The sequence below is a fragment of the Cervus elaphus genome, chromosome 17, assembly GCF_910594005.1.
Source record: "Cervus elaphus chromosome 17, mCerEla1.1, whole genome shotgun sequence".
NCBI lineage: Eukaryota > Metazoa > Chordata > Mammalia > Artiodactyla > Cervidae > Cervus > Cervus elaphus.
The window spans coordinates 6,067,017-6,094,328 of NC_057831.1; the positions used below are offsets into that span (position 1 = coordinate 6,067,017).

The 27,312-nt window shown below is 40.7% G+C and overlaps 1 long non-coding RNA gene across 1 annotated transcript in view; it reads right to left on the minus strand.

Moving 5' to 3' along the window:
- The window catches only part of LOC122673620, a 75,266-nt gene that overhangs the window by 39,109 nt on the left and 8,845 nt on the right, over positions 1 to 27,312 (minus strand). Inside the window, exon 2 of the long non-coding RNA XR_006334753.1 lies at positions 1,303 to 1,442. This is a non-coding gene — a long non-coding RNA (uncharacterized LOC122673620). The remainder of the gene's footprint in view (positions 1 to 1,302; positions 1,443 to 27,312) is intronic.

The window sequence follows — 27,312 nt, forward strand, 5'->3', positions numbered from 1 at the left end:
GTGAAGCATACTTAAGGGAGAGAACTCAGAGGCTGGTCTCATAGGATGAAGTGATAGTCTCTAAAGTCCATTGGTTTTGATTAGCTTTCTACTTTCTACTGCCCTGAAAGGTTGTCATTTCGTTAAAAAAAAAAATTTAAATAATTTCTCCTCTGGTTACTAGCAAGCAAGAAAAGTGTGGTAAAGTCATATATTACCTGGATTTTATGCAATGGAATGTTACAGAACTTAACATTTATCCATTCAGTCATTCCATAAAAATTTATTGACAATGACTTTGTGCCAATCACTATACTAAATCCTGAAACTCACTGATAGACAACAGAAGAAAAATCTCTGTTCTCACAGAATTTGTACTCTGATGAACGGTTCATTCCCCTAGCAATATCAACTGGTGTTCCAACTATACATTCTGGAATAAATAAAACACCTGTGGGAGGATTTATTTTTCAAAGATGGCTCCAACGCTGTCTCCCACTTTTAATAAAATGTGACTCTGATACTCCTCCAGAACAGGAGGTTTAGTAGGGTGACCAATTCATCCTGGTCTGCCTGGAATTTGTCTGGTTTTACCACTGAAAGCCTTGTGCCCAAGAAATCCTTTAACCCATGCAAAACAAACAGACAAACAAAAAACAAACCTGAGGCCTTGGTCACCTGAGATTTGTCTTTCCTCCCCTTGATCTAGACAGCCTATGACTACATCAAAAAGAACATGCGTGATTTACAAAACTAAGACATAGAGACAACAGAGCATTCACTCACTTGGAACCTGGTACCAAGCTCTGAGGAAGCCCAAACCAGCCCACGTGAAGAGACCTCATGGAAAGATCACAAAGCTACACAGATGCCAGTCAACAGATCAGCTGAGGTCCTGGCTAACAGTCCAAATCAACCACCAAAAGCATAAGTTTTCATATGACTCAAGCCCTCAGCCATCAAGTCACTCCCGGCTTTCAAGTATTCCCAGTTCAGACATTGTAGAGCAGTGAGAAGTCAGTCCAGCTGTGGCCTTTCAACTTCCTGACCCAAACAGATACAGAAAGATAATGGTTGCTGTCATTTTAAGTCACTAAGTACAGGGATTATTTGCCATTCAGGAATAGAGAAGTGAGACACTTTCCCAAACTAGGTGACTTAAGAACACAGTCACTTACATATAACTGTCAATTTTATGGACCAAGAATTTAAGACGACTTCAGTCAGGTGAGGGTTCTACTCCTCATAGCGTTGACTGAGGTACTCAGTGATAGTCAGCTAGCTAATACTCTGCTTTGAAGAGTTCAAGCCAGCTTCACTTACGTGTCTGACATCCTGGAAGCTATGGCTGGAAGCAGGGCTAGCTGGGACTGTCAGCTGGAGCACTCCTGCAGCATGGCAGACTCGGCTGAGGCAAACTTCTTAGGTGGCAGCTCAGAGGTTCCAGAGGGTGCTCTGTAGGACTGCATAACAGTTACAGAGCTTCTTAGGATCTAGCCTCAAAAGTCCCAGAAAGTATTCTTTATCATGTTCTATCAGTTAAGCAAGTCAATAAAACTATCTAAAATTCCCAGAGAGGAACTTTCCTCAACGGGAAGAGCTGAAATCAATTTGCAACCATGTTGAATCTTTCATAGTTGGTATCACAAGAACCATACATGAACACAAACAGTTAAGCTGATAAGATTGAGAGTTTAAAGGCAAGTGTGCATCCCTCTTCTTTATTTTTTGGTTTAGACACACACCTCAATAGCTATTTGGACTCTCAATCAAATGTTTTGTTTATCTATTCAGAGGCCATTATATTGCCATTTGATTAAGGTCAATTGTTGCTGTCATGTCCAACTGTTTGCAATCCCATAGACTGCAACACCCAGGCTTCCCTGTCCTTCACTATCTCCCCTAGTTTGCTCAAATTCTTCCCTTGTGGCTCAGCTGGTGAAGAATCAGCCTGCAATGCAGGAGACCTGGGTTCGATCCCTGGGTTGGGAAAATCCCCTGGAGAAGGGAAAGGCTACCCACTCCAGTATTCTGGCCTAGAGAATTCCATGGACTATACAGTCCTTGGGGTTGCAAAGAGTCGGACACGACTGAGCAACTTTCACTTTCACATGTCCATTGAGTCAGTGATGCCATCCAAGGTCACGGTGTTATGCTTATCATCTAAAAATGGCAAACATCAAACTTGTGTATGTAGGTGTTAGGAATTTAAAGCATAGTATCTGGGCTACTATTTTCAGTATATATTACTTTTGTATTAAGGAAAAGCGTCATTTTTTAAAGTAGGGCTGAATCTATAGGGCTTCTCCTATGGCTAAGGTGGGAATGAATCTGTCTAGAATGCAGGAGATCAGAGTTCAATCCCTGGGTCAGGAAGATCCCCTGCAGAAGGGAATGGGTACCCACTCCAGCATTCTTGCCTGGAGAATCCCAAGGACAGAGGAGCCTGGTGGGCTACAGTCCATGGGGTCGCAAAGAGTGGGACATGACTGAGCAACTAACACTCCTTTCTCAATCTATAGCTAATCTTTATTAATAGTCTGGGGAAATAATGTAAATTTTAAATGAATGTAAGAATCAGTGGAAATTTCAAGTATAAGGCAAAGGATGAGTGTTCTATATAAAATGAATTTTGGATTTGATATTTTCACACATATTGTTGCAACATATTTTGCTTTGTATTATAATTGCTAGTAGGATTCTGCCAAGGAGTTATTACAAGAAAATTTAACATTAAGCAATGACTTTCACATCAGCAGCTGCCTTCCAAAAGCTTCCTGTCTTAGACATACGGAGCCAGTGCTTATGTCAATGAATTATAATCTTCAGCAACTTAGTAATCAATAGATAGCTGTTGGATCTGCACTTCTTGATTTTGGTAATTTCAAAACCTCCTCTTTGTAATCTGTGATTCAATTTAACACTTATTTCTCTCTTCTAAGAATTCAATTTTAAACTTGACTTTTTTTTTCTTAAATCTAGAATATCTTCCCAGATTAAGATTTTTAAAAATTTAGAGATGGTGAAACTAATCAGAGATATTCCTCACAAAGTCTCTCTTCTTCTTTTAGGGTCTAATTTTTCTTTATCATTAGTAATGTACACTGACTTAAGGCCCACTATATGCAGGGCACAGTGGACAACATGTCATGATTTCAAAAACATAGAAAGCAAAGCCTACATTCAAAAGCTTTACAATTTTGTTGAGGACATGTGACATACAGATTTAAGATAACAATACAAGGTAATTTGGGGCTGGATGTCCGAAAGACAGGTGTTAAGACCCCTTGAATACCCTTGAACTTGAATCATGTTCTCTAATCTAAGAAACCATGATCAGAGATATTACTCTTCCCTTTTGGAGACTGTTCTGGTTCCCTGACAACTCTGTGGTCACTCAGACCCCCAAGGACATCATTCAGGACATCCGCAGAATTAACCTTCTGCTACGATTCACTCCTTATGAAAGAATCCTCTTATCTAACTCCCTAGAAGACTACCACACAAGAAGTTTGCCTCTGATAACAGACTGTTGAAAGAAGCTATTATTTTAAAACTAAGAAATTTATATCAACAGGAAAAAATGGGAGACAGACAGAGATAAAACATACCAAAACGAGGCTGGAAATGGTATGGTTCAGGCATAGGAGGAGGAGAAAGAGTAAAAAAGGATGTGCTACCAAGGGAACAAAACTCCCTCAGGTAAGTGTGAGGTATCTAATAAAACCATAATAATAATATGTAACAAATAATCACAAAACCTCAGTGACATAAAATAAGTATTTTACTATTTGCACAAGTGGGAATCAGGCAGTTCTACTGATCTTTCCTAGTCGTGCTCACAAGGTATCTGAGGATAGGCTGGCTGTCACCTGATATACAATGACCTTGGCTGCCGCAGCTAAAGTAAGCTAACATCGCATTTTCCAGCAGACCAGACCAGCATATTCTTTTCGTCACAATAGAAGAAGGCAGGTGACCAAGCTCAACTGCACAAGAATTTTACAAGACTCTCCAGTAGAAACAGGAAGTCTGAACAAGAGAAAATCACGACAGTATACATTATCCTCCGTGACCTGAGGCCCTGCAGAAATCTTGGTGAGGACAAGAGATCTGTCCTTATAAACCTGACAATTTGTGATTTGTCCTTGTCACCATAAACAAGAGGACTCCAGGCTTATCTTGACCTTAAAGGCAGAGAAATTCCAGCTAACACCTACTGTATTAGTTTTCTGTTGCTGCTATAACAAATTGCCACGAGTTTAGGAGCTTAACAACAATTTAACAACACAAAGATATTATCTCACAGTTCTGTAGGTCAGAAGTCTGGTTGGTCCTACTGGTTCCTCTGTTCTGGTTTCACAAGGTCAAAATCAAAGTGCTGACTAGCTAGTTTCTAGGTTGCTCTAGGAAATGTTCCTTTCCAAGGTCATTCAGGTTATCAGCAGAATCGAGTTCCTCGTGGCTTTAAGACTAAGGTCTTTGCTCTGTTAGCTAGCGGTTACTTTCAGTATCCAGAGGCCACCTACCTTCCTTCATCTTCAAAGTGAGCTACAGTGGATTGAGTCCTTCCCATTATCTGAGTTTCTCTGACCTTATCCTTTGGTTTACCTCTACTACCTCCAGCTAGATAAAGTTCTTGTGAACTTCCAGATATTCAAGCTGGATTTAGAAAAGGCAGAAGAACCAGAGATCAAATTGCCAACATTCGCTGGGTCACTGAAAAAGCCAAAGAGCCCCAGAGAAACATCTACTTTTGCTTTATTGACTACGCCAAAGCCTTTGACTGTGTGGATCACAACAAACTGTGGAATATTCTTAAAGAGATGGGAATACCAGACTACCTGACCTGCTTCTTGAGAAACCTGTATGCAGGTCAGGAAGCAACAGTTAGAATTGGACATGGAACAACAGACAGTTCCAAATCGGAAAAGGAGTATGTCAAGGCTGTATATTGTCTCCCTGTTTATTTATCTTATATGCAGAGTACATCATGCGAAATGCCGGGCTGAATGAAGCACAAGCTGGAATCAAGATTGCTGGGAGAAATATCAATAAACTCAGATACGCAGATGACACCACCCTTATGGCAGAAAGTGAAGAAGAATTAAAGAGCCTCTTGATGAAAGTGAAAGAGGAGAGTGAAAAAGTTGGCTTAAAACTCAACATTCAGAAAACGAAGATCATGGCATCTGGTCCCATCACTTCATGGCAAATAGATGGGGAAACAATGAGAACAATGACTTTATTTTCTTGGGCTCCAAAATCACTGCAGATGGTGACTGCAGCCATGAAATTAAAAGACTCTTGCTTCTTGGAAGAATAGCTACGACCAACCTAGACAGCATATTAAAAAGTAGATACATTACTTTACCAACAAAGGTCCGTCTAGTCAAAGCTATGGTTTTCCAGTAGTCATATATGGATGTGAGAGTTGGACTATAAAGAAAGCTGAGCGCTGAAGAATTGATGCCTTTGAACTGTGGTGTTGGAAAAGACTCTTGAGAGTCCCTTGGACTGCAAGGAGATCCAACCTGACAATCCTAAAGGAAATCAGTCCTTAATATTCATTGGAAGGACTGATGCTGAAACTGAAACTCCAATACATTGGCCACCTGATGAAAAGAACCGACTCATCTGAAAAAAACCCTGATGCTGGGAAAGATTGAAGGTGGGAGGAGAAGGGGATGACAGAGGATGAGATGGTTGATGGCATCACTGACACGATGGACATGAGTTTGAGTAGGCTCCGGGAGTTGATGGACAGGGAAGCCTGGCGTGCCGCAGTCCTGGCGTACTGTGGTCCATGGGGTCGCAAACAGTCAGACAAGACTTAGCGACTGAACTGAACTGAACTGAGATAAAGTTCTCATCTGGGTCACATGGGTAATCCAGCATAATCTCCTTATTTTAAGGTCCCTAATCCTAATTACATCTGAAAAATTCATTTTGCTGTGAAATACATTCACAAACTTAGGTTGTTAGATGTTTTGAGGTACTGATCACCTACCATACCATGGATCAAAAGCAATCCTTTCACATGAATAGCCTACCACAAATGAGGCCAAGACTGGCCCCAATTTTGTATACTTTATCAATCATCACTTAGTCTGTTATAAACCATGTGCTCTCATTTGGATTAATATATATATATATATATATATTATATGATGTCACATATATGATGACTATAACTGGGGAGCATCTGTTCACTTCGTGATCACTCTTTCCCCTCACCACTAGTTAAAGGAATATCTAGAGCAGAGCTAATTAAGAGACAAAAACTTAATTATCCTAGAGCACTTCATCTTCAAAGACAGCGCTGTACTACCCCCACCATAGCCCCAGATTCTCAGACCAAGAATTCTAATTCATCTCTAGGTCTTCAACATGTCCAACTGTTATGGATTGAATTGTGTCCTACAAAGTTCTTATGTTGAAGTCCTAATTCCCAGTCCCTCATTATGTGGTCTTACTTGCAAATAGGGTCACTGTGAGTGTGATTAGTTAGGATGAGGTCATAATTGGCATAGAAGTGAAGTTGCTCAGTCGTGTCCGACTCTCTGCCACCCCATGGACTGTAGTCTACCAGGTTCCACCATTCCTAGGATTTTCCAGGCAACAATACTGGAGTGGGTTGCCATTTCCTTCGCCAGGAGATCTTCCCAACCCAGGGATTGAACCTGGGTCTCCCGCACTGTAGGCAGACGCTTCACCGGATCTGAGCCACCAGGGAATTGGTGTAGGGACTGTGCTTAGTCACTTCAGTCATATTCGACTCTTTTCGATCCTATGGACTGTAGCCCGCCAGGCTCCTCTGTCCATGGAACTTTCAGGCAAGAATACTGGAGTGGGTTGCCATGCCCTTCTCTAGGGAATATTCCAAACCCAGGGATCAAATCCATGTCTCTTCCATCTCCTGCATTGGCAGGCAGGTTCTTTACTACTAGCACCACCTGGGAAGCCCGGCAAAGGGACTATATACCCCAATTTACTAGAGTGAGTCTCTACTCCAATATGACTGATAAACTTATAAAAAGGGATATCTGGACAGACATACATACAGGAAGAACACCATGTGAATATGAGGGCAGAGACCTACAAACCAAACAATGCCAAAGATGGACAACCACCCACTTGAAGCTAGAGAGAGACATGGAACAGACTCTCCCTTACAGTCCTTAGGAGGAATTAGCCTTACCAACACCTTCATCTTGGTTTTTTAGCTTCCAGAACCATGAGACAATAAATTTCTGTTGTTAAGCCACTCAATTTGTGGTATTTTATAATAACAGCCCTGGCAAATAAATACACTAATTAGTTTCAATGAACCTGTAGTGAAAACTTGGGCATAAATACAATGTTTTTAAAGAAATGCACACTGGCTACTTTTGATTATAGCCAGTAGCTTTTAAAGAAATGCATTACTTAGTACCACTATAAACGAAAGAGCTGGAAGGGACTATGCTATGTTATGAGCAGGAATAAAACCATATTGACACTTATGCCAGACTGTTAGGAATACTGACCTACATCTGCTCATGCAGAAATTAAGCCCCTCCCTAACCCCCTTCTCCGTCTCACAATCTCCCTGATGTATCTCTGAGTCTTGGGTGTTATCTTGCATTTTCCTGTGATCACTCTGTTTGTGCCCCTCCTCTCTGGCCTCTTCATCTAGGTACGTCTTCATTGATTCTGTTTCTGGAACCATGTGTGGGAACACAGCCTGGCATGCTCAAAAGTTTCACAGCAATGGCCTCCCGAATCTTAGGGTGAAAAGGGAGGGGGAAGACGTAGGGCTGGGGATGTTCTTCTCATCAGATCTGTGCTAGCATTCTCATGGGTCCTGAAGCAGCACTGCTTCTATTCAATGTCTTACTGAGTCTTTTATAACTATGATTCCTCCAGCCTTCACCTCTCTCTCCCTGGAGCTCAAAACCTACCCTAAAAGCTAATAAAGAAAAAATTCAACCTCATCCCCTACACTGGCATCATATTTTTACTATCCAAGTTCCACAAACACTTGCCTCCTTCTTACCCCTCGCCACCCCCAAAAAAGACTGACAATTCAATTCCTGCATATAGACCCTGAAATGATCATCAGTCTACCAGTTCCACAAACAGCCTCACTCTATTTCCCCTTCTCTGTGTGTGTGTTTCTGTTGCTCTGTTGTGTCCGACTTTGCGACCCCACGGGCTATAGCCTGCCAGGCTCCTGTGTCCATGGGATTTCCCAGGCAAGAATACTGGAGTGGGTTGCCATTTCCTTCTCCAAGAGATCTTCCCAACCCAGGGATTAAACCCAAGGGTTCCACACTGCAGGCAGATTCTTTACCACTGAGCCATTGGAGAAGCCCTATTCGGGTTAAGCTAAAAAGAGTAGTTCAGGAAAGTTAGAGAAGGGAGAGCTTACTGAAAAAAAGGTCAGAGAGACAAACTTAACAAAAAAGATATGTTTTTAACAAGATATTGTGGGATTTAAGTAAATGGAGAGATGGGAGGTATTCTAGGCCACTAATAAAGAGAAAAGAGAGACATGAATTTGGCTGAACAAAGGCAAAGCTAAGATTCATTTCAGTCAGTTGTTATGATTTTTCAGGGGTATCCAGTAGAAGAAATTAACTCAACCCACAGAAATCTCCTTTCACTGCTTTTATTCTCAGAAAGAAAGTCTACACTCCTGGGAATAATTTAGATTAAAAAACTAAAAAATATTCCTGTCTCATTCTCTTACAATTAGAATTTTTTGTTTGTTGGTTGGTTGGTTTAATTTTTAACCCAGATGACTCACAGCAGTTTTCTCTACAATAATAACTTCACTTTGCTTCACTTCACCTATGCCACAATTTTTTTTTCTGATGAGTTTCTATGCCCTCCCTCAGGAAAACTTGTTTTTCTTTTTTTTCCTTATGAGCACTATCATAAGCTCCACATGGCTCTTTCCACCTCTCTGAAAACCTGTATGGAGTAGAAAATGTCCCCCCCCCCCCGCCCCGCCCACATTAGCTCTTCCTAGCCACTTGTCTTGCTACTAGAGGTCTCAGTGGCAGCAGGACAAACAAGCCACCTGCTATTCACACTCAAGGCAGGTGGACCATATCTGGGAAGAAACATGTCTTTTCGCCACATCTCAGGTTACTTGTACAAGCTAGAGTAAATGCCCAAGGATCCAAGCCACTGCAAATTCAGAGCTGGTTTCCATCCTTGATGGAATTGCATCCTTGATGCAATCATGACAGCCACCAAACAGGTTGAGGTCTATGCCACCAGAAGAGAGGGAAATGGAACCTGAAGAGGTCTACGCCACCTGAAGAGAGATGAAGGAAATGTTCCAGATTTCACATGCTAGCAAGGTAGTGTTCTAAATCCTTCAAGCTAGGCTCCAACGGTATGTGAACTGAGAACTTTCAGATATATAAGCTGGATTTAGAAAAGGCAGACAAACCAGAGATCAAATTGCCAACATCCATTGGATCATAGAGAAAGCAAGGGAATTCCAGAAAAACCTCTACTTTGGCTTCATTGAGTATGCTAAAAACCTTTGACTGTGTGGATCACAACAAACTGGAATATTCTTAAAGAGATGGGAATACCAGACCACTTTTCCTGCCTCCTGAGAAACCTGTATGAAGGCCCAAAAGCAACAATGAGAACCTGGAACATGGAACAAATGGACTGGTTCAAAATTGGGCAAGGAGTACCTCAAGGCTGTATATTGTCACAATACTTACCTAACATCTATACAGAATGAATCATGTGAAATACCAGGCTGGATGAATCACAAGATGGAATCAAGATTGCTGGAAGAAATATCAACAACCTCATATATGCAGATAACATCACTCAAATGGCAGAAAACAAAGTGGAACTAAAGAGCTTCTTGATGAAAATGAAAGAGGAGAATGAAAAAGTTGTCTTAAAACTCAATATTCGAAAAACGAAGATCATAGCATCTCATCGCTTCATGGCAAACAGAGAAAAAGTGGAAGCAGTGACAGATTTTATTTTCTTAGGCTCCAAAATCACTGTGAAAGCTGACTGCAGCCATGAAGAGAAAAGATGCTTGCTCCTTGGAAGAAAAGCTATGACAAACTTAGATAGTATATTAAAAAGTAGAGACATCACTTTGCTGACAAAGGTCCATATAGTCTAAGTTATGGTTTTTCCAGTGGTCATGTATGGATGTGAGATCTGGACCATAAAGAAGGCTGAGCGCCAAAGAGTTGATGCTTTCAAATTGATGGTGGTGGAGACTCTTGAAAATCCCTTAAACAGCATGGAGATCAAACTAGTCAATCCTGAAGGAAATCAACCTTGAATATTCACTGGAAGGACTGATGCTAAAGCTCCAATACTTTGTCCACCTGATGTGAAGAGCCAACCCACTGGAAAAGACCCAGATGCTGGGGAAGACTAAGGGAAGGAGGAAAAGGGGGCAACAGAGAATGAGATGGTTGGATGGCATCACTGACACAATGGGTGTGAGTTTGAGCAAATTCAGGGAGATAGTGAAGGACAGGGAAACCTGGCATGCTGCAGTCCACAAGGTCACAAAGAGTTGGACATAACAACTGAACAACTACATCAACTTGTTCTTCATCAGAACACATAGGTTATACAGATCAGATATTAATCCCAGGGATTATTTTATTGTGACTCATTTTATGGGTGTGGTTTGGTCTCAAAGGGACATATTTTAGTGAGTAGAGTTTACTAAGGACTTAAATTTCTCTAGTCATTTAGTGTATCAAGTATTCTTGCTCCAAGAAAGGGAAGGTTACTTGTCTATTAAGAAAGCAAGCATTACAATTGGCTGATAAAATTGTATCAGCCAACTGGAATTGGTTACGAAAGGTCATCTAAACAGATACATTTTAGGGTAGGGCTTTTAAAACTCCAAAATGTCTATATATAGTAAAATAATCCTAGTGTAATACAGCAGCATTTCAAAGTCTTGTTTAAGAGTCTGTTTAATGTAAAAGAGATTAAATTAACTCATGCTGAAAAGGTGATTAAATACACTCTAATCTATCACTGAAAACTCAACAAGTAAGAACTTCAGTCTGTTACATTTCAATAGTGATTTTTTTGCAGTCACTGAAACACACTTGGATCAAAAGTATGTATGGTAATCTGTGACTGTCACAGTTGTTAGGGTACTGCTGGATCTTGTTTAAAGCTTCCAAAAGAGTTTTTAAAAAATTTTTTCCAGTAAGCGCTGCTTGGAACAAAATGACACTTATTCTTCAGAAATGTTAACATTTTGTTGTTGTGACTTCTGTAAATAATTCAGCTAAAGCTATAAAATGTTGGTAGAAAAGGGAAGCAGCCTTTTCTGAAGGTCTACAATGTCTAGAGTGCTTTGCCATGAAGAGTTTTAACTTTCACACCGGGTTTCAGCTTGCGTGAGTGCATGCTAAGTTGCTCCGGTCATGTCTAACTCATAGGTAGGCAACCTGTGACCTGTAGCCCACCAGGCTCCTCTCTCCATGGGGACTCTCCAGGAAAGAATACTGGACGGTTGCCATGCCCTCCTCCAGGGGCTCTTCCCAATCCAGGATCAAACCCACATTTCTTGCATTGGCGGGAGGGTTCTTTACCACTGGAGCCACCTGGGAAGCCCTGACTTTCAACACACGCATTGTTATTTTGATTTTATGAATGTGAAATTAGGTAAAACGGTTTACCCACTTGTGTTTAGAAATCAGTGTGTGTGTATTCAAGCCTAGATCTCAGGTGCAGATTCTTTCCCAAATCAGAGCTTTTGCTTCCGTGGTTTATCGGTCTGAAAGACCCCTCTTCCGGGTCTGGACTCTCCTCCTGACCTCAGCCAGTGTTGCCTAACTGGTGCCCTCTCCAATGGGAAGTCAGCTCCCCCGGCATCCCACACTCCAGTGCACACTTGTTCACTCGGCCGTTTGTTTAGCTGGTTAGTTTTCTGCCTAACACTTTCTCTAAAATGTCAGCTCAATGAGAACAGGGAACCATATCTGTCTAACTCCTTTGAGACAGTGAAAGTTTAGCAAAGATTTGACATATAATAGACAATCCAGTAAATATCAGTTGATTAGATGACTCCCAACTTTTTTCACTCTCTACATTGCCTTTCATGGACCATTAACTGCACTGAAAAAAATTGTTCTCATTAATTCTCAAAATACTGTTAAAGATAAAATAATAAGAACAAAATGTCCTGACTCGATATTTTATGGTCCCATGTCACGGTTTCCATACAAACCTTTCTGGTTTCTTATGCCACTTGAAAATCAAGACGTTTCCGCACCCTAGCGATAAAGTGAAAAAGATAAACCCGAATAATCAAGACCATCTTGGCAGAGCTATATGTTTTATGAAGGGTTCAGAGTTCTGTATTCACGGCACTATTTTTATCTTTTCCATGACAGAAGCTGGCAGAACTGCCTTTGTGTGTGCCATAAACATGTGTGAAGTGACATTATGTTGTTCTTGGGCAACAGACATAAGCTAGGCATTGTTCTCTACCTGTGCATTCAAAGTACCATTAGGATACAATTTCTGTCCTTAAAGAACTCACAATTAAGTAAATTAGTTTATGTTGATGTTAGTTTTCATGTTTCTACCTACGAAATAAGGTTGACACTGACAGTCACCTACACACCAGAGATTAGGTTTGGGGTGTGGAAAGGAGAAGAAGGAGAAAACAGCAATAAGGTTACAAGTCTTTGTTTATTTCTTCTGTATTATTATTAGCTGCAGTGCAACACATGTGCATAGCTGACCTTAAGAAAGGATTTGATTTGTGAGAATTTGTCATTTATTTCTCATTGTTTCCCATTGCTGGTTGCCTAGTCATGGTCTAACTTTGCTTAAAGCCCAAGGGAAGTTAAGAAAGCATATTTCATTTCTCACTCCATTAACAGGAAGGGAAAGCTATGGGAAAGTAGATATAACATTTGTTGCTAAAAGTACAAATGATCATAAAACATGATCATACCCAGGTGGGAGCTCCACAAACATGCATGATCAAGTGTCATTTTTAATTGCAGATGTAATTTACTTAGGTTTGCCCAACTTACGACAAATTTCACTGAAGCAGCTTATCCAGTTTTACAGCATTCAAGTCCAGAAGAAGTGGTTTTCGTGTAATACTCTCTCGTGTTATTTTGTACAATTCTTAAGAAAAAGAAGCAGATACTCATAGAAGCAAGCATAGATAGGGGTTTCAGTTGTTTACTGAATTTTGCAGTAACATCGGCATACTGTTATAATTATAACCCCAAGAATGTTGTCTCCAAATCTGAATATCATGAAGAAAAATTGGAATTTACTATCTACAGAGATGTATAGATTTGAACCAAAGCCTTAAAGAGATATTGCCCAATACTTCCTTTCCTCTCTTCATTTCCTTTTCTTTCATTCTTATCTTTCTTCTATACATTAAAATATAATAGAGTAAAAATTTTAATTTTTTTAATTTTTAATTTTTTAACATATAGAAAAAGTAATAACCATTTTTAAAGTAAGAAATTCAAATCAGATTGCCCTAGTGTTCACTTTAGAGACAACTCCAATTAATACATTGTTACACTCACTGGTGAATTGAAATCCTCTGTCCTGAATTACAAAGTTCTAAGGATACTTGTGATTTTCTTTAACTTCCTATAACACGCTGATACTCAAGTTGTGTGGAAGTGTTAGAGGTGACGTTAACAGCTGCACAGGTCATGCAAGACACCACACCCGACTAGCACCTGTCTGAAATTTAAAAAAGCAAAAACCACACTACCACTGAGATTATGAATAAAGACATGTTTCCTGCAGGTTTAAAGGAAAGGGCTACAGCATAAGGCCGTCACGCAAGAGTCGGCAGTCTTGGCTCCTTCCACAGGAGCGCTAACAGGAGAGCCACCTCAAAATTTTGTTAAGACATGAATTCCCTACATATAATCATCTGTCTGTCTGTCCTCTCCTTCGCTCTTTCCCTTTTCTTTCCTGACTGAAGATATTTTCCATCCAATAAACAAATTCAGCTTTGTTTCTGTTTTGCTTTCCATAACTCAAGATTGTTTAGCTAAAAAGTTATTAGTTTACCTATTTAATCTTTATTTTCTTGCTGCTGCTGCTATGTCACTTCAGTCATGTCCGACTCTGTGCGACCCCACAGACGGCAGCCCATCAGGCTCCCCCATCCCTGGGATTCTCCAGGCAAGAACACTGGAGTGGGTTGCCATTTCCTTCTCCAGTGCATGAAAGTGAAAGGTGAAAGTTGCTCAGTCGTGTCCGACTCTTAGCGACCCCATGGACTGCAGCCCACCAGGCTCCTCCGTCCATGGGATTTTCCAGGCAAGAGCACTGGAGTAGGGTGCCATTGCCTTCTCCGATTTTCTTGCTAGTTTACTTTGAAAACATTTTATACCTACAATTTGGTATCTATTTATTTTTACCCCCCAACTTTTTTTTCCAGTCTCCATTCTTCACCTCTGATTTTATCAACCTTTTAACAGCCTTATGTGGCTAGTAAGAAGGTTCGTATCAATCAGACCCTCATTTCCTTGTAAATCGTCTGTTTTCCTTACAGAAAGGTTTAGGGTTTTTTGTTCCTCATGTACTAAACCCTCTCTACCATGTATCTGTGTGTGTGTGTGTGTGTGTGTGTGTGTGTGTTTTGAATACATCCTGCTTAAGATTTGGGTTTTTTCTTTCTTTTTACATGTGTACAGCTAACATTTATTGAGTGTTTACTGTGTGCTCAGCACTGTGTAGAATGTGTTCCATGTATTATTTCATTTACTCCTCACAATAATTCTTTTTTCTTTTCAATCTCAAGGATCACTGTGATTTTATTCTTTGTTTGAGAGGTCAGCATAATAAGTCATTTTAACAATGAGCCCCCATGTAGGCCCTGTCAGTATATATATTTTTTAATTTAATTTTTAAAAATTATTTATTTATTTTACTTTACAACATTGTATTGGTTGGGGTTTTTCTTTATTTCAGTAACCATATCTTTCTGTCTGGAAATTCTCTTTCCCTTCCCCTAAATATCATGTCTATTTTATTTTCTCCATCTGGCACTCATTTTGATAGATCCTGGAATATTTAATATCATCCCTATCTCAACTTTTCTCTTACATTTTTGCTTCTTTAACCCTTTTAGCTGTGTGCCATTTTATGTCATTTCTCACATTTCCAGCTCATTAATTTCTTCTTCGCTTGATTTTGTGCTCTTCCAGAAGTAAAGAGATTTTAATGTTAATAATTATACCATACTCCTTAAGTCATATTTTCTGATTTTGCCATTACTATTTATTCTTTTTTATTGATATGTAATTGACATATAACATTATTGTTACCATCTACTCTTGTTTCAGTAAATTCCTAATCATATTCTTTGGCTGTGATAGCTTTATCACTCTTAGGACATATGTGGTATTATTTTAGTTCCCTGAACTAGTATTTCTATTAAATCTCTTTCCCTTTGAGTTTGCAACCTCCCTTTCATGTAACCAGTGGTCTGTGGGACCTGACTGGCTCTTTGTCACCAGGACATCTGCAGGAACTGAGGATAAGAGCTTTTCTTTTCTACTTGAGTTTTCACTTACACTTCTCTGACCTGGAAGAAGATATGTGATGTTCACTGCCTGGCTCAAGGGAATGGGTGGTGGGAGGCAGAGACCCAAAGCTTGCCTGCATGGCCACTCCACAGCACATCCCTGGGTAACTGGCCTGGCAGATATCCTTCAGAACACATCTGCTCCTGGCTTCTGTTCCTGGCACCATGAAGAGCACTCCTCCCAAATGAAATTATTCCATTAGTCCACATGGACCATCAGCTGGACCCTACACCAAAGCATATGACTTAAAAGTAACAAACCTGGATTTATGAGTGGTGGATATCAGGATGTAACTCTGTTCATGTGTCTGTAAGTGTGTGTATGAACATACTACAAGTACATTGATACATTTGACTCTATATTTTAAAAATCCAAATTTTTAACAATGAGTATTCCTGGAAAGAGGAAGTGGGTTTTGTTTTAATTTACTACTTGAATTTTTTATATACATATATCATATATAAATTTAAAACAATTATTAAAATGGAAAGAAATATATTTTGCAACAAATACTATTTATCTGAATACTCAAATTTTACAAACCAGTAAGAGCCTGCACCTGAACTGCCTCATTCTAGCCCCTGCTGGAATAAATTTTATATGATTACTTTTTGGTGTTATGCCACAGAATTTTATTAAAAGAAGCTACACAAAATTTTCTCTGTGAAAATTATTTTACTTACATTACAAATGCTGTTAGGAAAACAAGTCATTACATTTTAATCAGGTTTTTCTAGTACCAGGAATATTATACAGGTCTCCTGAGCAGTGGCTTTATTTATATCTTAATAAGTTTGTGAATCTTGCAGCTAATTACATTTGCTTCTTTCCACTGGCTACTAGAAAATCTGAGCCAAACAGCTAGCCCTCTTTAAGCAAGTAGACAGAATTCTGCAGCAAGCATTTGTTAAATTCTTTCCCCCTGTGCTTCATCTTGTTTTTCCAAAATATTTTCCCTTTATCTCAATTTCCCCACTTACTTGTTTTTATTTTGTGTGTTTTTGTAAGTTGCCTGAAATCCTTTTCAAAACAAAGTAGGGTATAAATAACTAAAATCATAAATATGCAAAGCAAACCTTGCCAGAACACTGTGACATTTCCATTTATGACCTAAATATTACTAGTTTTACTCTGGCTTAAAACCCATAATACTTTTGTTTCCCTTCCACAGCCGGGGGGAACCCAATTATTCTTAATATACTGTTGAGTCTCTAAGTATCCAAAGGTGTTTTGAAGGGAAGATTGGTCAACAAAGAAGCAAAATTTCACCGTTTTCAATGGATCCCCAGATAAGAAGTTTCTTCGGGAGAATTATACAAAGTGGTTTAAGTTGTCAGTTGCAACTTAATGCCATTTTCCACTAATTAGATCCCAAACTAGATCATCATCCATTTAGTTACCAAATTTATTCTCTTTATGTTGTTGTTATTAGGCAAATGTTATTTGCACTAACATGCAAAAGGAGTCAAAAGCACATTAGGAAAAAGGAACCTGAGGGGAGTTCCCTGAGGCCTCATGGTTGGGACCAGCCCTTTCACTGCCGTGGCCTGGGCTCAGCTCCTGCTCCGGGCACTGGGAGCCTGCAGGCTGCACAGCGCAGTCAGTCCAATTTAAAAAAGGAACTTGACTTTTATTATCACTACTCTAAAAGAGAGAAAAATCTAAAATATTCCTTCCATTCTCTCTCCTATTCCCAAACTTCTGCCAAGGCATGTCATGATAAAGCTGTTTTTATTACACTATGCTAGCTAAGCCTACAAAACAACAAAGAACAAAACGCAGAATAGAAAAATCTGATAAAACTAGGAATGGTCATAATCCCAAGCCATAAATTGTGAAGGCTATTTGCCAAATCCAGAGAGGATGTACAGCTAACTTACACCTCTCCAGAGTTCCTGCAGGAAAAGGAGTTCTTGAAATGTAAGTGACAGAGCCCAGGAAGCCTCATCAACAATTGTTTACTTGCTTTAAAAAGTTCTACAGGCACCCAGTTCTACACACATAGAACCATAGAATTGAAGGGACCAAAGGAGAAACCATTAATACTTGCCACATATATTTCCTGAGATATAGCCTCCTAACTCAGAAGTTAGAGTGGGGATGAAGCAAAAAGTATAATCATATTTACAGCAGATAACAGAGTCAGCTAATAAGAGAACTAAAGACAAATTCACAATTTGGAAAGCCACTGAGATATATATAGATATAGATATAGCATCTCTCTGTCTTGTTTGTCCAAGTGAAGGAGAGCGTGCCCCAGGAGCAGGCAGGGACTGTGTGAGAAATGTCTCAGGATGATGCTCACAGACTGACCCTGGCAGCTGCCCTAGCTCATGCTACCCGCGTGTCTCCACAGATTTTCTTAGTAAACAGCTTATACATTCAAAACAGAGTAACAGACAAATAGAAACCATAACAATATCTAATTACAGATACAAACAACAACAACAAAGAGAAAAAGTAGGAGGAAGAAAAGTGTGTGGCAATTAAAACTTCATTGAAAAGCATACTAATAGTAGATTGATCCACTCAACCTCTATTTGGATCTTTCTCTAGTGTACAACAGAGTCTGGAAAAATAAGAGCTATACTTCCCAGATGAACTTACAGAGGAAGTTCCAGTATGATTTAGGTTCCACCAGCTGAGGCATTTGTGTGTGTGTGAGCGTGAGTGTGTGTGTGTGTGTGTGTAATGAATTCAGAACTGAGGAAGTGAGAAGAGAATCACAGAATGAAGCACATCTTCTGCTGGTGTGGGTCATACCAGCTGCAGCATGGCTCTGGAGCGAGCAACCATAGCAACAGTTTCCCAGCATCCTCATTTCAACAAGAATATGCTGACCCAGGAGACATGGCTTCAATCCCTGGATCAGGAAGATCTTCTGGAGAAGGAAATGACAACCCACTCCAGTATTCTTGCCTGAGAAATCACACGGACTGAGGAGCCAGGCAGGCTAAGCCCACAGAGTCACAGAAGAGTTCAACACAACTTACTGACTAAACAACAGCCAACTATGCTGGCAACCATTTGCATTCTGTGGCTTTGGGAATTGTTTCTGGAAGTTCATCCTGAAACTTGCTTCTTCAACCCCTCCAATATTTCTGTAACCCACGTATGTGTCTGCACGCTAAGTCACTTGAGTCCTGTCGTATATACATACGTTATACATACATCTCTTTATTAATCAGGCTACATTCTGCCCTCTACAACTATGTATCGCCACAACATAGTATCAAAGAAACGAAAATCCAGGGCTATATGATCTAAATAGATCTCAACAGAGAAAATATCCTACAAGAACTAAATGGTGGAATCTAGGAAAATCTGGCTTCCCTTGTGGCTCAGCTGGTAAAGAATCCACCCGCAATGCGGGAGACCTAGGTTCAATCCCTGGGTTGGGAAGATCCCCTGGAGAAGGGAACAGCTACCCACTCCAGTATTCTGGCCTGGAGAATTCCATGGACTGTATAGTCCATGGGGTCACAAAGAGTTAGACATGACTGAGCGACTTTCATAGGAAAATCCATGATATGCAGAGGTAAAATAGTTATTTAGATTATCACCTGTGATCACTCAGAATGAGGCACATTTTGGAGTCAATGCTTGGACAAACCAAGCAAGCAAGCAAGCAAAGTTGCTCAGTCATGTCGGACTCTTTGTGACCCCATGGGCTGTGGCCTACCAGGCTCCTCCGTCCATGGGACTTTCCAGGTAAGAATACTCAAGTGGGTTGCCATTTCCTTCTCCAGGGGATCTTCCCAACCCAGGGATCGAACCCAGGTCTCCCACATTGCAGGCAGACGCTTTACCTCTGAGCCACCAGGGAAGCCCCAAGTGGCTGCTATAATAAAATAGGATGGCAAAAATTACAAATGTGAAGTTCATGGGGACCATCAATAATGTCTTCTGACTACATTGCTGAGGCTAATAAAAAGGAAAATAACCAGTGCAGGATTTTAAGTTCCCAGTTCAAGTTATGGTGAATATATGTCGAATTTTAACCTCATTGAGTGTTCTGGAAAATTCAGGACATTGTCTGGGACAGAGTGGTAGCTTGGTAATTCGAAGGGAGACACTTGGACAGACTCAGATAACTCTGCATATGCCAGATCCCTAACTCCTGGGGAGCTACCCTGGTCAGCGGAAGCAATTCCTTCTTCCCTGTCTGATGAGTAGAGAGCTACCAGACCTACGATCCTCTATGGCTTCATCTGAGCAGAAAACCTTTCAAAAGCATGACAAATTTCCTTGTGTTCCACTCCTTGCATCTTTCATTGTCTCAAGATTGTTAGCTAGAATTAAATTCAAACACGTCATGGTGAGGATGGTACAAAATCTAATTCAGAAAGTGAACAAGTCACACACCAAAGTAATTAAAATATGTTGTTATTAATTCTACATTGTGGTTAACCTGGGGAAATAGATTCTACAAGTGTTAGACCATGGAGAGAGGAACAAAATTATAGACCAGGATGAATTTATAGATAAGGTCACACTTTCATTAAATGAACTTGGTGTGCAAAAAATATCCTTGAGACACTGTTCAGCAAGAAATCCAAAGATTAAGAAGACAGAAATGTTGGAAGAGATAGACTAATTAAGTACAATCAACTCCTAACTAAATCCCCTGAGATGGCTCAGAGTATAAGGCCCATACCAAACTATTGAGAAATATACTGCTTTAGACAATATTCAGTCAAGACTGAAGCACCATCTTCCCCAAAAACGTCTGTAGTTCTGTAGTAGTTGTCCTTCTAGATAAAAAGATGCTGCTATTTAGTCTTTCTGATTTCAATGAGCTGATAAAGCATGTCACTTAACCAGGAAAAGCAAGACGGGCAAGATGACATGATGGACAGTAGGGCCAGGGTGACTATCAAAATGGTTTGACCTCCAAGGACCTTTGGTATAGGCTAATGAGTGAAGAACTGAGATAAATGGCTAGTTTTAGTAAGGTTCTGCTTGATTTATGTGACATTAATACAAAACCAATATCTGGCAAACAGAGACCTGACTTCAGTCAACATAAAATACTTAAGGTCTTTCATCCAATTTTAGGCCTGAGTCAGCAAACACAACCACAGCCCCTGAATGAAGGTGAGGCCAGGTATATTTCAGGAGGGACCCTGGAATAATGGGGCTTCCCTGGTGGCTCAGAGGTAAAGCCTCTGCCTGCAATGCAGGAGACCTGGGTTTGATCCCTAGGTCAGGAAGATCCCCTGGAGGAGGAAATGGCAACCCACTCCAGTACTCTTGCCTGGAAAATTCCATGGGCTATAATCCATGGAGCCGCAAAGAGTCGGACATGACTGAGCGACTTCACTTTCACTTTCCTGGAATAATTCCACAAGTATAAATGTTCTTAGAAGATTCCTAGGAGCCTACTCCCAAGGGAATAGGACCATTTGTTAGGATGTGATGCTTAATTTTACATCTAAAGATGACTGGGCTAAGGAATCTCCAGATAGCTGATAAAATATTATTTTTCCAGGTGTTTCTGTGAGGATATTTCCAGAAGAGTTAAGCATTTGAATCATACAGACTGAGTAAAAAAGATCTGCCCTAACCAATGAGGGCTGGCATCATCCAGTCTGTTGAAAGACCAAACAGAAACAAAAACGTCAACAGAGGGTTAATTCTCTTTCTTCTTGAGCTGTGACATCTATCTTCTCCTGCCCTTGGACACTGGAGTTCTTGTTTTTCAGGCTTTCAGACTCCAGGACTGAATGCCAGTGTATTATTGGTTCTCAAGCCGTTAGCCAGGATCGCTGGACACAGAGATATACTACTGACTTCCCTGGCACTCCAGCTTGCAGATGGCAGACTGTGGCGTATCTCAGGCCCATAACCATGTGAGCCAATTCCCATAATAAACCTCATTGTATACACCTATTTCTGTACCTCCTATTGGTTCTGTTTCTTTTGCAGTTGCTGTCATTGTTCAGTCACTTAGTCATGTCCGACTCTTTGTGACCCCATGGACTACAGCATGCCAGGCTCCCCTGTCCTTCACCATCTTCCAGAGTTTTCTCAAATTCATGTCCATTGAGTCGGTGATGCTATCTAACCATCTTATCCTCTGCCACCATCTTCTCTTTTTGCTTCAATCTTTCCCAGCATCACTACGAACAAAGCTAGTGGAGGTGATGGAATTCCAGTTGAGCTATTTCAAATCCTGAAAGATGATGCTGTGAAAGTGCTGCACTCAATATGCCAGCACATTTGGAAAACTCAGCAGTGGCCACAGGACTGGAAAAGGTCAATTTTCATTCCAATCCCAAAGAAAGGTAATATCAAAGAATGTTCAACCTACTGCAAAATTACACCCATGTCACATTTGAGCAAAGGAATGCTCAAAATTCTCCAAGCCAGGCTTCAACAGTATGTGAACCGTGAACTTCCAGATTTAGAAATGACAGGATTTAGAAATGACAGAGGAACCAGAGATCAAATTGTCAACATCTGCTGGATCATCAAAAAAGCAAGAGAGTTACAGAAAAACACCTACTTTTGCTTTATTGACTATGCCAAAGCCTTTGACTGTGTGGGTCACAACAAACTGTTGTTTTAGAACATTCTGAAAGAGATGGGAATACCAGACCACCTGACCTGCCTCCTGAGAAATCTGCATGCAGATCAAGAAGCAACAGTTAGAACTGGACATGGAATGACAGACTGGTTCCAAATCAGGAAAGGAGTACATCAAGGTTGTATACTGTCACCCTGCTTATTTAACTTATATGCAGAGTATATAATGAGAAATGCCAGGCTAGATGAAGCACAAGCTGGAATCAAGATTGTCAGGAGAAATATCAATAACCTCAGATATGCAGATGACACCACCCTTATGGCAGAAAGTGAAGAAGAACTAAAGAGCCTCTTGATGAAAGTGAAAGTAGAGAGTGAAAAAGTTGGCTTAAAGCTCAACATTTAGAAAACTAAGAGCATGGCATCCGGTCCCATCACTTCATGGCAAATAGATGGGGAAACAATGGAAACAGTGACAGATTTTATTTTGGGGGGCTCCAAAATCATTGCTGATGGTGACGGCAGCCATAAGATTAAAAGAAACTTGTTCCTTGGAAAGAAGAAAGCTTGGAAGAAAAGCTTTGACCAACCTAGACAGCATATTAAAAAATACAGACACTACTTTGCCAATGATGGTCCATCTAACCAAAGTTACGGTTTTTCCAGTAGTCATGTATGGATGTGAGATCTGGACTATAAAGAAAGCTGAGTGCCAAAGAATTGATGCTTTTGAACTGTGGTGTTGGAGAAGACTCTTGAGAGTCCCTTGGACTGCAAGGAGATCCAACCAGGCCATCCTAAAGGAAATCAGTCCTCAATATTATTGGGAAGGACTGATGTTGAAGCTGAAACTCCAATACTTTGGCCACCTGGTGTAAAGAACCGACTCATTTGAAAAGACCCTGATTCTGGGAAAGATTGAAGGCGGGAGGAGAAAGGGATGACAGAGGATGAGATGGTTCGATGGCATCACCGATGGGATGGACATGAGTTTGAGTAAGCTCCAAGAGTTGGTGATGGACAGGGAAGCCTGGCATGCTGCAGTCCATGGGGTCGCAGAGAGTCGGACATGACTGAGGGACTGAACTGAACTGAACTTCCCAGCATCTTTTCAAATGAGTCCAGCTCTCTGCATAAGGTGGTCAAAGTATTGGAGCTTCAGCTTCATCATCATGGATATTCAGCATGGAGTTCCTTTGTTTCTCCGGAGAACCCTAACCCACAGGGATACAATGTGCTAAGAAAGAAGCTACACATACCTACCAGTAACATCTGGATAGTGCCTCTGAGATGACATAAACCCCCACGGATCCAGGATGCCACTGTTTTCTAGGAGTTAGAAAGGATTTACTTAGGGGATGATTTATAACTGGATCTTTGGCTCAACTCCATCTCAGCATAGGCCTAGTACATCTGAGAACATGCCTGTGGTCATTTCCTCAGTTGTGAAAGCTCAGTTGGAACAGGGATACTCAGCAACTGACAGGGTTATAACACTGGAATCCTGAACTATGAAGTAAAGGATATAATGACAGAAACAGCAAAGTGTAAGTCTCAGGGACAAAGCCTTTCTCCCAAAGTAGTAAGTTAGTATCAGTTCTGTACTCCTGAGGAAATTTCACAGTACTACCTCCATTGAATACTTGAAAAATACTGAGATTGTAAATCTTCCATTCCTATTTAACTGGCCCATTTGTCCCATGTATATAACAGACTGACTCCTTAGAAAAAATCAAAAAAGACTGTTGTTAATCTAACCATGGTTGCTGATCTTCATGAAGATTCTTCACTAGAACAAAGCAATATGACCCCTGGTACCCTGTATACTCCAAGTCTCTCTCTCTCTCTTTTACACACACACACACACACACACACACACACACACACACACACACAGAGGTACAGGAGTATTCTCCGTCAGCCAGCAAGGGCAGGAGATTAGGATCATAGTTGTTTCTCCTCAATGCTTGGCTCTGTGCCACAGTTTAGTCTGCAAACACTCACATCATCACACCATTCCAAAGGCCATCTTGCTGATCCCACATATTGATGACATAATTCTGACAGAATCTGGCTAGCAGGAGTATAAACAGGAACTTTAGACATATAGAGAGATTATTCCTAGGAAAGTCAGCATCCTTCCAACTCTGAAGTTTTAGGGAGTCCAGAGTCCACGACATATCAGTATATGACTGTCTCCTCCAAATGAAAGACAAGGTGCTGGATTTTGCTTGCTTATCACTAAGGCAGAGATGTAACATTTCAGGGAGATTTTCTATATGCTTCCTCCACCAACTTACTAAATAAATAATTTGCCAGGTTGACAATCTTAAGTAGATGCCAGAATACAATAAGATATTGCAGCTAACCCACTCTGCAGCATGAGCAATTTCATAACCGACCAATTGAAGTGGGAATCTGGAAGAATGACTGTTGATCAAAACATCTGTAGCAAACAAACTGTTGCAAGGACCCAACAGCAAGCCCTGATTGATGATTTACAGACAAACCTCTAGGATTTAGGAGACATGCCAGCGCACTTAAAGAGGATAAACACTCTCCTTTTATAAAACAGATGTTCTCTTGACACTTGGCTCCTTGGTGCAGGCTGAGACTTAACTCTGGGATACCAAGTAACAGGAGATGTGACTGTTCATCAAGAACTGGGTATTATCTAATCCAGGAAGCCATAAAGCTGGCATGTGAAAACGACATGTACAAGATTGGACTAGCAGAAACTAAAGGCACAAGTAAGCGACTTCACTTCCACTTTTCACTTTCATGCACTGGAGAAGGAAATGGCAACCCACTCCAGTGTTCTTGCCCGGAGAATCCCAGGGACGGGGGAGCCTGGTGGGCTGCCGTCTATGGGGTCACACAGACTCGGACATGACTGACGCGACTTAGCAGCAGCAGCAGCAGACTGTAGGAACATGTGGGCCCTGCCTGTTCCTGCTGGACTGTTACTTCTCCTCTCAGTGATACCACTTACAGACTCCTAGGGATTTCTCCAGGGCCAGCTGACTCAGGAAGGAAAAAGCTGAGCCTGGTCTATAGGAGGTTCTGCATGATACACCACACTAACCAGAGTGATCTCCTGAAGCATTAAATATTTTATGCTCACACTCAAAACACTGAATATCATTGAAGACAAAAAAAACCCCAAAAGAATAGAAAAACTGGGACATACTTCTGCTCTCTGAGAATATGTACTCTGCACAGAGTCCTATGCATTAAAATAATAATTACTGAAACTGGGAAGCCAAAAATGTAAACCAAAAATGTAATTGCTGTAAGTTTTAGAAACATTTACTTCTTTTTGGCTGTGCTGGGTCTTTGCTGATGCGCAGGCTTTTCTCTAGTTGTGGGGGGCCAGGGCTACTCTTTGTTGCAGTGCACAGGCTGCTAATTGCAGGGGCTTCTCTTGTTTCAGAGCATGGGCTCTAGGGCGCACAGGCTTCATTGCAGCCGCAGCTCTAGAGCACAGACTCAGTAATTGTGGCACACACGCTTTGTTGCTCTGAATGTGGGATCAGATGTGGGATCTTCCCAGATCAGGGATCAAACTCATGTCTCCTGCATTGGCAGGCAGATTCTTTACCAATGAGACACCAAGGAAGCTCCTATATTTTTTTAAAGGATAGCAAAAAAAAAATGCTTTAAAGTTTTTGTCATGATAAGAAGTGTAAAATTATCAATATGTTGCTAAATCTTTGCAATCCACATGACACTCTGGTTCAGAAGCTTTGGCCTACAAGATGCGCTGAGAGGAACTCAGTTGCAATGGGAGCCTATCAAGGCCATAGAATCACAGCGACATAAGGTACTTGGGAATGTGAGGTACTGCAGAAAGTGAAAGTGAGACACGGCACTGAAAAATCAGCAAACTATCTGAAAATTTGTATATACAAAAAAATCAACTCCCAACTCTACTCCTCCTCCCCTTGTAGACACATAAATACAAGAGTTATATTTCTGTTTCCATGCAAAGAATTAGAGGGTTCCTCTCAAAGAACTGATCCTAAGCAAATACCTCCACATAATGACAGAGTAGGGTTGTAAAAAAAATACTTACACTAAAAATACATTTATTGTGTTAAAAAAATAAAATTCAACCCAGTAAATTTGAAGATCTAATTGGCTTTATTCAACAATTCATGGATCAAGCAGCATCCCATCTAGCAACTAGAAGGACACTCAAAGGGGTTGTACAAAATCTAAAGTTTTTATACGAAGAAGGGTAGGGTAAAGGAGCTACTAGACAAAAGAAAGAGTTATTTTTAGGCCAGGACATATTATTAGGGGGAAAGAACCAGCAGGGTTTTACCATGCAGATGGCCTCTTCTTCCTCTGAGATGGAAAAGCACCCATGTGACAGATCATCACATTAGTGTTGACCAGAAAATTCCAAACTGGTTAAGGTTACAATTCTAGAGATTTCCCTGGTGGTCCACTGACTAAGACCCCATGCTCCCAATGCAGTAGCCCCAGATTCGACCCCTGATCAGGGAACTAGATCCTACACGCCAGAACTGAGAGTCTGCATGATGCAGCTAAGGGTCACACACACCACAGCTGAAGACCCTGGGTGCTGAAATGGGGGCTCAGCACAGCCAAATAAATGAACAAATATTTTTAAAAAAAAAAAGATTACACTTATGGTGAAGGCAGAACAAGTGATACTGTATTAGGCCTGTGGTTTTTTCTTTTATTGGCTATATAAACTAAAATTCAAACAACTGCATGTCCCATATTTTTACTTGCTAAATCTGTCAATTGTAATTTAGAGGTTTCATTTAATACCAGCCTTCCTGCCTGACCATCTACACCCTAAGCCAAGCCCATGCTGTGGACAAATTTCTTACAAAATGAACAGAAGTCCCATCAGCACATTTTATTGCTTAATTATAATAAATTAGTAGATAACCAGGGATCCCCAGATGTCAGAGGTAAGCTTCAGGATCAAAGTTTAAGAGTCCCAGATTAAAAAAAAATAGATTGGAACTTCCCCAGTGGCCCAGTGGTTAAGAATCATCACTTTCACTGCAAGAGGGACAGCTTCATCCCTGGTTGGGGAAGTTCCACATGTCACTCGATGTGGCCAAAATAAATGAACAGAAAAACAGATGGCAGTTGCCAGAGACAGGGTTTGTGAGGGGGGCAAAACTGGGTGGAGGGAGTCAAAAGGCACAAATTCCAGTTGCAAAAGAAA